The sequence below is a fragment of the Nothoprocta perdicaria genome, unplaced genomic scaffold (assembly GCF_003342845.1).
Source record: "Nothoprocta perdicaria isolate Ctin4 unplaced genomic scaffold, notPer1 scaffold_45, whole genome shotgun sequence".
Taxonomy (NCBI): domain Eukaryota; kingdom Metazoa; phylum Chordata; class Aves; order Tinamiformes; family Tinamidae; genus Nothoprocta; species Nothoprocta perdicaria.
In genome coordinates, this window is record NW_020455699.1 from 2731466 (window position 1) to 2745955 (window position 14490).

The window sequence follows — 14490 nt, forward strand, 5'->3', positions numbered from 1 at the left end:
TTTTTTTTTTTTTTTTGCAAACTGCTTTGCCAAATTTATTTCAGCTGTTTTTGTTTGTGTATTCATATAGAAACATACTCAGAGTTAAATAATTTGTCAGTATATTTTTCTTGGAATTGAGAAACAAGGGAATTACAGATTGGTCAACCTAACTTTCTTTTCCTCTTTTTTTTTAGATAGTCACTAAATTTACCTATAATTTGCTATAAAGCAAATAAAAGYCCAGTAGAAAAAAAAGAGATAACACTATTCAATAATAAACCTAAAAGAAAAAAATATATTCCATTCAGAAGAAAAGTAGAAAAAAAGTAGCAGTATCTAAGGCATATTGAAAAGATTAAATCAAAAATCTAAATGAGAATAAAATAAAAACAGAAAGACATTTAAGAGAAAAGATATCAATTTGAACCAAACCAAAAAGACACACTCTCACTAATTTCTAAGTGAAAAATAAAACTAAAATGTTTGTAATTTAGAAATCTCAGCTACATGAAATCCTGTTTTAAGCTCTGAAAATTATCGCTAGACACAAGATTCAGAGGGAGAAAAAATGTCAAAGTGAAAAGTTTTTTCCYTTTTCTCTAAGTGCAGAAAAAAAAGTTAACCAGATTTTATGTGCAAAAATCAGTGGTGGATATAAGATCTTTACATATTTCTTAAATGAAGCAGGAGATTGAAGTCATCCCATCCTACAGATCAAATATTTCAGTGATTGTTTTAAAATGAGTCAAGATAAATAAAATCTAAGAAGCTTTTTGTCTAGAAAAAAAGCTTGTAGCTGATGCAGTACTTCCCAGTATCCAGGAAGGGTTCTACAGTCCTAGTTATTTTGATTTGTCTTCATTCTTGAAACTCCTCTACCCTGGGGAGTCTGTAGGTGGGGCACATAAAAGGGTTCCGTTATTCAAGAGAAGGTTCATCTGGCACTAAAACACTGATTTTAGTGTCTGGCACTAATACATAATAAACACTGGTACTAATACCTGGATTTAATTGTTTAAATACTTTAATAATTTTATAGCTCTATGCTTTAAAATAGTTATTCTTTTATAGATTTCTTTAAGCATTATTTTCTGCCTCAGCTTTTTTTATGTCTTCAAAAAGAAAGATTTAAATTTTAAATTGCTCTGAAATGACACTACATATTCTAAACCACATTCTTCTTGCTATTTATGCTATATATGCTTACTAAAAGCATACATACACATGCAGTATTTTAAGATATTCTCCACAGTTATTTTTCACAGAGAGTCATAGTTAAATAGGTGATAAAGTTCTAGGAGTTGTTGCTACAAACATGACTATTGCACCACAAACTAGTAATGTGAAAAAATAGAAATCTTGTCTAATGGGATCCATTCTATAACTCAGGGCTTCCGCATGCTCTTACAGAGGTGAATAAAGTTTTAGCTAAACATACAAAATTCTCTATACCTTGTATTGGGTGAACTGGAAGAGTGACAAAGACTTGTAGCCTACAATCAGTCCATCTGAATTGTACTGTTCTTGTAAATGATGCCATTTTGTACTAACTATTATTGTGGCTATATTGCTCCTTGAATCTTATATTCTCTTTTTTTAGTAATTGTTACTGTATCTCAAGAATCACAAAAGTGAAGCAATCTTGGCAGCAGTATGAAGGTTCTCTAGTAAGGCTCAAAATAAGCAGAAGCACTAGAGAGTTGTTGTTGTTATATTCTTTATTTTTTTGTGTTTCTCTCTTCTAAGGGACATGAGTAATTGCTTTTGCATGTTAGAAGCAAATTTTACTTTGTTTTTACTAAATTCAAATAGCTTTGTGGTGTATAAATGGAAGTAGACTTTGAATGCTGAAAGACAATTTAAAAAGTTGGATAATTACTACCATGGCAGATCTTTATGTTTGCTGATATCTAAAAGTAAAATAAAATAAAATAAAATAAAATAAAATAAAATAAAATAAAATAAAATAAAATAAAATAAAATAAAATAAAATAATAAAAACAAAACAAAAACTTAAGCTGCTAATTTTTGCTTGCTTCTCCAATTTCAAACAGACAAATGCGAAATTCATGTAGGATTCAGTAAAGTGATATATATGACTCCCATACCAGTGGTTAGGTGATTTTAAAAGGTTAAAATACATTCAGGGGATAAACATTCTTTTCAAATCATTTTGGAATTCTTCAGTAATTTGTAATGACACTGCACATATTAAAATCAATTCAATTATTATATAAAAATTATTTCAGAGGATTTCTGACAGTATATTGTAATCATGACATCTTTTATTATATGTGACATACATACTATGGAATTAAAAACAATGTGTTTTACACCCATTGCAATGCAAATTGCAGAAGAAAGTTGACGGTTGGCAGAAATGTTTCTGTGTGATTTACAAAAAGTAAGTTAAGGATATGTTTAAGCACATTGATGATCTCAAATCCATCTGTAGCACCTGCAATTGTAAGTGCTTGGTTTGGGACACAGCCTGCTAAACAATGTCTTTGAACCTGATATTTAAAGATGCAAGGGATGGAAAATATTTGAAGCTGTTTGCTTTTGTTTTTATTTTTCTTAAGAATATAATGTTAGCCTTTTTAATTATTAGACCCTTAGGTACAGTTAGTCCTGATATTTTTATTAGGTAGAACAAATTATATTCAAGATTATAGACTCTAGCCATGCAGTTGCATGAATCTGAATGTATTAGGGAGAGAAGCCATGCTAATTCCATACAGATGTGCTATTGCATTCCTGTAAATTTTCAGACTGAAAAGGAAATGCTAGTTACACCCCTTTCCTCTACAGCCTACGGTAGAACATTTCACAGATTGTATGTGTTTTACATTCAAAGAAAAGAAAGATCATGTATCTCTTTCTGCTGAAATACTATTTTTAATATGCTACTAATACTTTGAAAAAGGAATAAGTACTTGAACTGGCAAATATGCAAGTTCATATCTATAATAATATATATATAAACAATGTTGGAAAATAGCTCTAGAGCTTCATATTTTTTTAAACATGAGTACAGAAGTGTGAACAGCTCTATTCATTTAAATGTTCTCCTTTGCTTAAGAAGAAAACAGGTTTATATTTTAATGCATATATAAGTGTATACATATTAACACTGACTTAGTATCAACCTCTCAGTTAGAACTAAGCCAAGTGAAGAGAATGTAATACTTATCTTAGCCTAGAAGCTGCTCTACATAAAGTAAGGGCAAAAAGTTTTAAGATTACCAAGAGTTTTTACAGCAGCAGCTAAAATCAAGCCATGTCCTCCAGTGATTTCCTTTGCCACAGACCTTAGAAGACTTTCAGTGGTGGAAAAACATATGTGGCTGGACAGTAGAAAACATCCAATAGCCATCTTTTCAACCTAAGTTCATAGACATGACCAGAGAGGGAAAGGGTTAGAATAACTCAAGAATGGCAGAATAGGCTGTTTTGGATGAACCTGGTACAAACTTCTCAATCTAAAGTTGCCTTTGCTCATCATATTCCAGTTTTGAAAGAATGAGGATTTCAACATATTTTCTTTGTTCATTATTCCATGCTATGTACTGGATCTGGCTAGTGATGTCTATGCTTCAGGTTGGTAATTCAATTCCGTTTTTGTAAGCAGAGTGCAGACTAACTTCTCACTTATGGACTCACTCAAGGGACTCGCAAAAATTGGTAGCCAAAGAGAAGTGGTCTTAAAACCATGAGGATGTTTGTGATCACTGAAACTGTGGTTGTGGTCAGAAGGGCCACCTCTCATGCAACAAGTTCTTGTCTATATAGCCTACCTCTCATTGCTGTAAAATATTATTTACTTTTTTGTTTGTTTAGTCACCTTTAATGATGCACTGCAATTATGGAAGGATTGTATTGAATTTTTTTTTTTTTTTTTAGCAAAGAGGGGCTCAGATAGCAAAGTATTTATGAAGGTAATGCTAAAGGCAGAAAGCACATAGTCTCTTTAAATTCTCAGAAAGCCACGTGCAAATCATCTCTTTCTTCTCCTTYATTTGTGATTGTTATCTGTTTATCAAGTTATTTGAGAGTCATTCTACTACAATTTTTTTGTTGTTTTTTTAGTATTACAATTATCATAGTGACATCTAGGGGCTTTATGGMTGGATCAAGAATGTTCTGTAACCTTGATATAAATAAATGAATTGAAAGATCTGGACCCGAAAACATTACCACTGATATAAGAGGCAAGTGTTTTCTAGGTCAGACTATACAGAATAAATACCAATAAGCTTGACAGGCAGATAGGTTATATAAATGTCTTGCCTGTTTATCTAATAGTATAGAAAGCATTATATGAGAAAAAAAAAAGAGATACTTTTCATTTTTTTTTCCCCAAAGAAGAGATACAGAGACACAGTAGTTAGCAAACACATTGACACTGAAGGTTTTTACAATAGGCCAATGAACCGCCAGTCTTTTGATCCCAGAAAAAGGAGAGTAAGTAGGAAGAGACTYTTCATGCAGTTTTAATAAATGAAGATGCATAAGCTATATTTGACAGCATGGAGGATATATGCAAAAATCTCTGTAGTAACATTTAGGATGTATGCTGCATTTCAAAGCACTAGGAAAAAAAAAAGTGATATCATAACTGAAATACGAGCTGACAACCTTARTAAGAGTTGTCAAATGGAACAGCACATACAGTTCAAACAACAATTTTTAAGTGACAATGAATGCATAGACCTGAAGAATGGGCAGGATGTTCTAAATGTTTGGAGAAAGGAAGAGGAAGAAAGAGGCAGTTAAATATTCTTTTACACTTTCTGTCTTTGCACTAACAACATGACCTTCGAAACAGAGAAATAGGTCAGACTTCAGCTTGAAGACAGGCTCTCTCAGCTGGCTAGCAAGGAACAGACAGTTTTCCATCCACAGGATTGCATCCATGAACATGTAACTATGACATAAACAGTTTTCTTCTTCAACATGAAAGTCTCRGAAAAAATTTAAAACTTTGACTCATACTTTTTCATTCGAGAGAATTCTCCAACTAATTTAAGATTTACTCTTCAAACACTTCATTAAATGAGCAAGAAAAGATAATTTTTTAAAAATTCTATTATGTATAATTGTATATATATTTATTGTATATACATTATGTATAATTGTATAATTATATATTTAATTTAATTTAATTTAATTTAATTTAATTTAATTTAATATATATATTTAATATGTAATAATATATTATATTACAATTATAATTATAATATTTGGCAACTTGTTACTTTGGAAGACTTCATTAACTCCATTTCCAGGTATTTCTGGTGTTTTAAAAGCATGATACCAGCACCTACTGCATTCCCTGAGGCRTATYGTGCTTAAAATCTTTAATATGAAAATTCTGGGAGCAAAACTGGAACAGGCTGCCCAGAGAGGTTGTGGAGTCTCCTTCTTTGGAGATCTTTAAAACCYGCTTGGATGCAGCCCTGTGCCACGTGCTCTAGGTGACCCTGCGTGAGCAGGGGGGTTGGACTCGATGACCTCTGAGGTCCCTTCCAACCTTCGGCATTCTGTGATTCTATGATTCTATGATTCTAAATACTTTACTGCAGCAAGAAGCAGCTAAATGCTAATGCAAAAACAGTAAATAACTTACAGTCATGAACGCAGTTGGGCTTGCAAATTTGCATTGATCTTCAGAATTACAGATTAAAATGATCTGTCACAGAAGGTAGTAGCCATGCTATGCTTACCAGTGAAACTAACGATATGAGATTTCTTGGTAGAGGAGTGTTTTCATTCAGAACACTGTRTCTGTGAAGCACTGACTTAAAATGAAGATGAGGGAAAATAGGCAGAATTAGAACTTCCCACTCTTTAAAGTATATATATTTTCCATTGAATGTTAAATTCATTAAAATCATASTTTTTACAAAGAGCATTTTGTTTCTACACACACTCATCAAAATTAAAATGTCTAAAAGCTTTTAACTAACCCAGAACCCCACTCATTTGAAATAGCATAAATCCATCTAATCCAAACTGCTCTACTTTTGCCTTTTTGTTAAACTCGGCAGCAGTATCTATCCATACAAACATACAATTCACCAACAAAAGTCAATGCACGTCGAGTTCATATTACCTTGTGGGTGAGCTATAAATTGATTTATCTAGAAAACCAAAAAAAAAGGCCTTAATGCTAGACTTGCTCTAGTTTCAGCCTTAGAAAAACAGAGAGTAAATACYGGTTCATGTGTGTAAAAGCCCTAACCTAAGTCTAATATTCTGGAAAGGTTTATTTATTACCCAACCGTGTTTTTAGTGTGTGTGTTTATATAGGATACAAATTGCTAGCATTTATTTTGCATGAATTTTAAGTAACTTCATATTGTTTTGCTTACTACATTTTTGTAAGTCAGTCTTACTCCTTCTGTAGCTTCCAAATGCTCTTCTCAATAATCTTATTTTCCAGGATTACTGCCACCAGTCTACATTCTTCCTTCTTAGTATCCTTTAACAACCTTGGATAAAACCCATCTGTACCTCAGGATTTATTGCTTTTGAAACACTGTAACTCATTTATCACCTCTGTCTTACTGACTYCCAAATCATCCAAAAGAGTGAATGCACAGCCAGTTCAGATGAGTTTTCATTACTGCACTCAGTCTCCAGTAACTGAATTCAGGAACCATGTATAACCATCCTGAATATATAAGCTTAAGTAGAGAAATACACATACACAGAGGAAAATCCCAAATTTTCACTTTTTCTCAAAATAGTTGTGCAGGTTCTTTTTGAGCAGCAATTTCTAATAGCAGCATGTTAATTGTTACATTAAACATTCATACATTTTTAATCTCTTATGCCTACTGCGTATTAAAAATCCTGATACATTGACTGATCTTCTACTATAGAGATAGCCTTCTATAATAACATTGTCATTTCTGTTCTCCAGAACAGGAGAATACATTTTAGCCACTAAGTCAACTGCAATTTTGAAGAAATATGAGTCAAGATGTGAGAGAGTGAACTTGTGTGAGCAGCTGGCCATGAGACCTGTGCATTACAATCTGATTTAGAATGAAATTGAGCACCTTTGCTTCCTGTGCCAGTGCTGCTTCCACAACTGACCTGGAACCACAGATGGGGACAATCATACATTATTGCTAGGCTACAGTCTATACATTTAGCAATTTCAAAAACTATTTCTTTAATAGCAAATTTGAAATTATATATAAGCTGCAAAACTATTTAGTCTGCATATTACCACATTGTTTCATGCTGTTAACTTTTATGGTATCATCTAACTTTTAACTGTGCTCGTAAAAGGTCATGATGACAACTCTGGAGAATCCAGTCCTGCATTTAGTAATAGTAAGTTTCAGTACAGTTTGTTCATATGACTCAGCCTTTTTTCAGAGGAACCAGTTTTGGTAGCAAGAAAGAAGTTCAGTCTCAGTCAAAAATTGGAGAACTAACGACGGAAAAAAAAAAAAAAAAAGATTAGGTCACCTACTCTATTCCACTGCCAATAGGGAATTGCTCTTTACCAAGTATTTTCTACTACTTTGTGAAAYCTGGTTTTTATGATTTTATTCTTTGGTATTTCCACTGTGACTGCAAACATGAGGTYTTTTTTTAAAGCCAGATCCATAATGCCAGTAGTTTTCTATGTTCAATGGATAGGTGGACTACAACAGATTACACYAGAGAAAAAGCCTAATATAAAGATCTCATTAGGGAACAGTGTGTTAGGTGGCTAGTATAACTTCTCCTCTTTTCTCACTTTGAGACAGTTATTATTATTGGCTTGGGTTTTCTGTCGGTTCATGATCAAACTTGGCACTGAATCCACTCTGGAGCCAAATTAAAATCCTGCTAAGAAAGAATCCTGTGTACCAGCTTTATCTTACCAGAGGTACCATATTTAGTATTTCTATAGGGGGGGAAAAAGAAGAGAAGAGAAGAGAAGAGAAGAGAAGTGAAGTGAAGTGAAGTGAAGTGAAGTGAAGAGAAGAGAAGAGAAGAGAAGAGAAGAGAAGAGAAGAGAAGAGAAGAGAACAGAAGAGAAGAAGAAAAGAAGAAGAAAAGAAAAGAAGTCAAGACAAGGCTATAGGTAGCTTGCAGATATTCATATTGAGACCTTTTTTAAGAGAACATTACTACCTTATTTGTAAGGGTTCCTGCAAGTTTACTCTTCTTAAGAGAATATAGTGATTCCTATCAGTATGTGAAAACAATCATATAAAAAAAAACACCACAGTATTTATGATGGCCACTGAGAAGAAATTTCTCTCCAGTACAATCCACTCTCTCTATTTGCAGATACAGACAAAGCATATGCATATGTATGTGTATATGTGTATGTGTATGTATGTATGTGATACATTGATTTCTTTTCATCCATCCTAAGAAAGCAGCTTACAAATAGAAACAAAAATATTTCTATTAAAAATATTTCTTCTTAAAAATATTTAACAGTCACAAAAATCTATAAGATATAAAATATTTTTTTTTGTCATATACTGATTATTTATCCCAAGGATAAACAGCTTTTTCCATCTTGCAAACCTGCAACTGCAGGTTTATTTACCTTGTTGTAATGAATTAATTARAATAATTCAATCCCCATTTTACCTTTTAAAAAGCAAGATTTCATTATTTTATGTTTAACATTAAGTAAAGTATTATTCAAATTGTTGAATTATAATATCTTGATCTTCTCTTTCAGAATCTGCATTATAGCACTGGATACCTGTTTCCTTTTGGTTCAGCTGAAGTACTGACTCTTAACCAAGTGGATGTAAAGGAAGTAAAGACTCAWTGCAGCATGGATCAAGGAGAAAAAAGAAATTAATAAAAAATGAATAAAAAATGAAGAAAAGGTGAATGAAGCAAAGAATAAAATGAAAAAATATCTTCAAAAAAAGTGAAAAAGTATATGTACTTAATGTTATTGAAATAATTCTATACAAAAAGAATAGTATATTTTTCCTTATTTGCACTAYGATAAATACCTTCATTCCCTGTCATATATCTCACCTCCTAGACTGTTTTAAGGATATGTGATTTTCTGCATAGGAGTTTTGCTGTTTTGCAGGCCCTTTCTTTGAGAGATAGATGAAATCTGGTTAAATGGACATACAACAATATCAGGGAGAGGCATGAAGTTTTAAGGTGTAGTTAAAATACAGAACATTGCTCAATTGCACATGATAGTGCTGTGTAAGTAGGATTGCAAATGCAATATAGGCACAGCAGGAGACTAAACAGCTCTGCTATCACATGCCCACAGTACTTTATCTTGAGAAATACAGGAATTACTTTGTTCATCCTTCCCCACCCACTTATCCTATTCTATATCTATATCTATTCGTAAATTAAAGATCCAGCACAAAGGATAGGAGAAACAGCACCTTCTAGAGGGGTAGCAGCAGATGAGAKGAGGGTATTCTGCAAGGAATTAAGCATTTCCAAGCTGCTTTCTTAGGTTCAGCATGGCTTCAACAGTACTGACCAAGCAGGTTTGAATCAATCCATGATAGATATGTAAGTCAATATGTCTAGTGTGGACTAGACAACATTTTATCTAACTCTCCACATCCAGCATTCCAGCATTTGGGAACTCTATCATTCAATCTCTATTCATTTTTTTTTTTCTTGAATTCCATTCTCCTATTTCAACTACAATAGAAAATTCTGTGTCCCATTATAGAAAAAATACTTCTTATATTTGCCTTGGAGTAGGTCAGAGAGATCCTTTTATTAAACAAGTACCTCTTTTGTAAATGTATGTTTTAGGTACTCAGTTTGTAATCAAAATCTTCAGCCTCTTACCTGACTGTATGGCAAAATCTATTTTTGATCCACTGCACTTTGTGTGAGAAACAATGTCACCTGTCACCGGTCATCGCATGAATTCAGAAGGATCTGTACACCAGGATTTCAATATCTGGGACTCGTATCTAACTTACTTTTTTTCTGACATTTATCTCCAATTTATCTCCAAATTATCKCCATTATCTTATTCTACACCTTTTTTTAAGTTAATGAAAGAGCACTTTCAATCTGATTTTGATGACTGCTGTTAATGATCAAAAATATAGGTCAACTTGAAAGCCCAATTTCAAGATTTTCTTCACTTTCCTGAAAGGAACATTCAGATGCTTTCAGACTTGTTCAGCTTGTTGTTGAAGCAAGAGAAATATTTTTAGCTGTGTATCTCCCATGTAGCTTCTGTAAACATAAGATATGAAACATAGCCTGTGAGAAACAGGCTCACAACCATCCTGGGATGGTTGCAGGTTTGCAATGGGAAAACTCCAAAGCTTGGCAGAAGGTACGGTTATGATGTAAACAGACCACTAGATTAGAGTGCGGGGACACAATCACAGAATTCAGAAAAGACTGAAACGACTGAGCACAGAGATTTGTGACTTATCTATTTAGAAGTATCTATATACATAGAAGTTATTGAAATGCAAGAGATGTATCTTACATCTCTCCAAAGAGTAGGGTAACATAGAGAACACATTTAAAGGTTGTAAATTTATTTAAGCACCAATTACTTACTTCAATATGTGGTCAGGATTTTTTCATTAAATATCTGTTTTGTTTGCAGGAAGAAAACTTTAAAAAGCCTGTGACAAATTCTGGAGACGACCTATTTACTTGCTTGTTTGTTTTAAGACAAAAACTCAGTTTCTCACTTCTGGCAGATAGCAGAAGTGTTCTACTAGCAATTAGCAATCCATCATTTTTCCCCACATCTACAAATGATTTTTTTTTTTCTGAAATGGTAGAAAATGAGATATGAAATATTTATTTTATGTACTTTACTGCAAACATGTATGATATTGTCTTCCCTTGCTTCTTTGAGTTTCAAAAAAAAAAAAAAAAAMAAAAAAAGAAGAAAGAAAAGCAAGCAAACAATGAAGGGTCATAAAAACCCACATTTTCCCCTCACGGGTAAAAATTTGGAAAATTTGACACATTTAAAAGAAATTAATGGATATGTTGTGCAATGCAGCTGTTGTTCTTGCTGACTCCATTGAAATGAGCATTTCAAATATTCTAGAGTCAGCAACATTCAGTGCTTTTCATAATGTTCACATATTCTCAGTGTGTGGGAATGCACTGTTGGACATTGAGAAATAGACTATGGACAGGGACAACTGGAACCTCTGGCATGGATGAAATGCTCRCAAGATTGCAGATATTTGAGACAGTTTTGCAACTGATTATAGATTTTATATATTACCTGTTTGGCAACTTTCAATCACACTAAACTGGCATAATCATTAGGATAGAAGGAAAAACAAATCATCACCTAGAAGTAACCAGAATCTGGCAATTCTTTTACCTTTCTACCTTTCTTCATTTTCTTACGGCTTCCTTCAAGTTTGGTATATACCAGTGTATGCCAGTTACACAATATAAGCATTTCTATCCTATTAGAATGCTGAACTCTATAGAGTGAAGAGGGATATGGTTGACAGGGGCCTGTGAATTTATGGTGGCACATCTGGACAATTACCCATGTGGCAATTAAATCTTAACTCAAAACCAAACTGAAACTCTCCCCTACATTTCATTTTACATTTCTTAGTGTTACATTTGCAGTCATGCAGGCAAATTGTGCTGTTTCTACAGCTGCTTGGCAGAAATGCTCTGACAAATACAGATAAAATAATAGTATGAAAAAAAAAATAAGTATTATCAATTTGTCCTGAGCATTATCTGAGAATTCTGGAGCAGAAAAGTATTTATCCCAAAGAACAGGTTATACCAATTCCTGAACCTGCAGCTGAGAGAATTATGAGAGTCAGACAGAAAGACTATCTTCTGTTAGATAAATCAGAGCCTGGCTCACTAGGAATATGGGCTAAGAGAAGCATCTGGAAATCATGCTTCATTTAATGTCACTAAGCAAATCTCCTTAAGAATGTGTTCCCCATTCCAGCTCATGTTTGGTCCCTGTTACCTCTCTGCCCCTCATTACATGCTATTTCTTCTCAGTCTTCCAGTGAAAAGAGCTTGCGTGCATGTGAAAAGGACCATTTGTGCTGCTGCAGGTTTTGCCAAACAGATATTATCACTGAATGGAAAACGTTGTCATACATATAAGTTCAAAATCAGCCTATTAAGAGATTAAATTTATGATACACTGACTTAAGTGAAGCTCTGTTTCCAGAAGAACCTGAGGCATTTTCCACAATTGAATTCAATGAGACCATAATTCAACCTCCTATTTTAGTAAGTTCTGATATATATCAATTCTATATGTATGATTTTTGTATTGCATAAGTTTTGTTTTCTACATACTTCATSTCAACTTTTCACATATTGATCCAGAAGGCAAATTCCATTTTAAAAAAATCATACAAAGAGATTTTTTTTTCCATTAATTTCTGTCTCATTTGTTGAAGTCAATCTTCTGAACTGATYGAGTATGTCACTGGGGAAGAGAAATATTTCACTTTCAGAGGGACTTTGTGGTTTTGTTTTCTTAATCTAAAAGGAAATAATTCAGACAAAGTATATTGTTGTACTGTAAGTATAGTACATTTGTTCTCATTATATTCTCTTGGAATAGATTTTGTTCATCTCTTCCATAGCTACATAGTTTAAGGGAAGAGAACTGGTTTTCCTTGAGAGAAGATAGATTTATCCACTTGGACTTAAGCAAAAGTTTATATATCATAGTGTTGTAAAGAAAGGAAGTACTGGCACAACTCAAAGAAATACAGCAATATAGCATTGGCATGGATCTAAGAGGTGACTGCACATTGTTTGTCTTACAAATACTTCTTATATGGCATTACCTAGCTTGTAGATAGAGTATGATTTTAGATAAAGACTTTTACAATAAGGAAAGAACGCAGTTATAAGAATACAATATTCTTAAATATCATGAAGAATATAAAAAGGATTAAAATCTGGGTGGGTCTAGAGCTATGATTCCCAGTCTGATATGTGAGGCCATGGCAACTAGTTTGCAGCTGACTTACAAAACTATTTTAATCAGTAACATATACAGGGCTTGACTGACATGTTGCAGGAAAGCTGGACAATGGCACATGGAAAATGTTGAGGTTTAAGAATGATTTTGGTGCAAAGTATTTGAAAGTAATTATTCCAGCAAGTAAATTAACCATCTATCTTAAGCAAAATTCCAGTACCTTTGCCCAATAAATCTAGAGAATGACTGCTTATAATTAATATTACAACATTTTAGTTTCATAAGTTATGGCTCAAGAAGCACGTTATACAGAAATTTATTAAGAATGTAAGGACTAGGCTTGAGCTTTTTAGCTCAATTCATTTGAGTTTAATTTTGAAATTACAAAAAATCTCCTTACTAAATTGAAAAGAAGATATCCTTTTTTTTTTTTTTTTCAGGATTTAGTGACATTGAGATATTGGCAAACTCTCTATATTTGTGCAATTTTCACCTTCTACACACACATGGCATTTTAGTCATTTTCCACTTTATACAGTTAAAATCTCCAAATTTCATTCATTTTCCCACACTCATATATTGTAATTTTTTTTATCTCTCCTTTTAAAACCTTTTTTTTTTTTTACAAAAGCAGATAAAACATCTCATCAAAATAGAGATATTCAGATGTAAGAAAACTGGATATCTCACTTCTTTACTGTCTACCACCTTGCTTTCACCAATAGGTAAAAATAACAGGAATTCAGTTATGTGTTCCAGCACAGAAGTCTGGCTACACCAAACTTCTCAGTTGAACAGTTCATACCTGTAAGAATGTATTTCTGATAAATATTTATTATTTCTGTGCACAGCACAACAACACACTCAAATAGCCTCAGATGTGTATCATGGTTTTTCTGTATAACTTTTGCTTTGGTAAAAAAATTAAATAAAAAGTCTTGCTAGAAGTTAAATTATGCCTATACCTATCAAAGAACAAAGAATTTTCACAAGTTTAACTATGTTGGATATACTGTTTTAACAAGCAGCTATCAAATAATGACTGTATACAACTCATATTAAGAAAATTCTATATATGCTTAATAGTTATTCACTGTAGTTTACCTATAGTAACAAACTGAAGTGTAAGATGTACAAACTGAAGTGTAGGATGATGACTTACAAGAAGTTTAAATTCTTAACTAACTGTAACAGAGCTGGTAAGAGAGTTTCTTGTTTTTTTTTGTCCTATAGTATTTTTTTTATTTACAAATTATGCTCCTATTTTTCTTCACTGGTGAGTTCAAATTTTTGTCAGCAATTGAAATACTAAGTAGTTTGCAAAACCCAGACTATTTCAAATACATATTTGAAATGATGTTTCAATATTATTSTCATCTCTCTGTATGCCTAAATAGGAAAGCTGATATCATCCAAGGCTCTGGCTCACAGCAAATATGGCTTATACATAACCATATCCATGCCAAATGATTACCACAGAATCACAGAATATTCATGGTTGGAAAGGACCTCTACAGATCATCTAGTCCAACCTTCTTGCTCAAGCAGGCACACCTACAGCATGTGGCACAGGG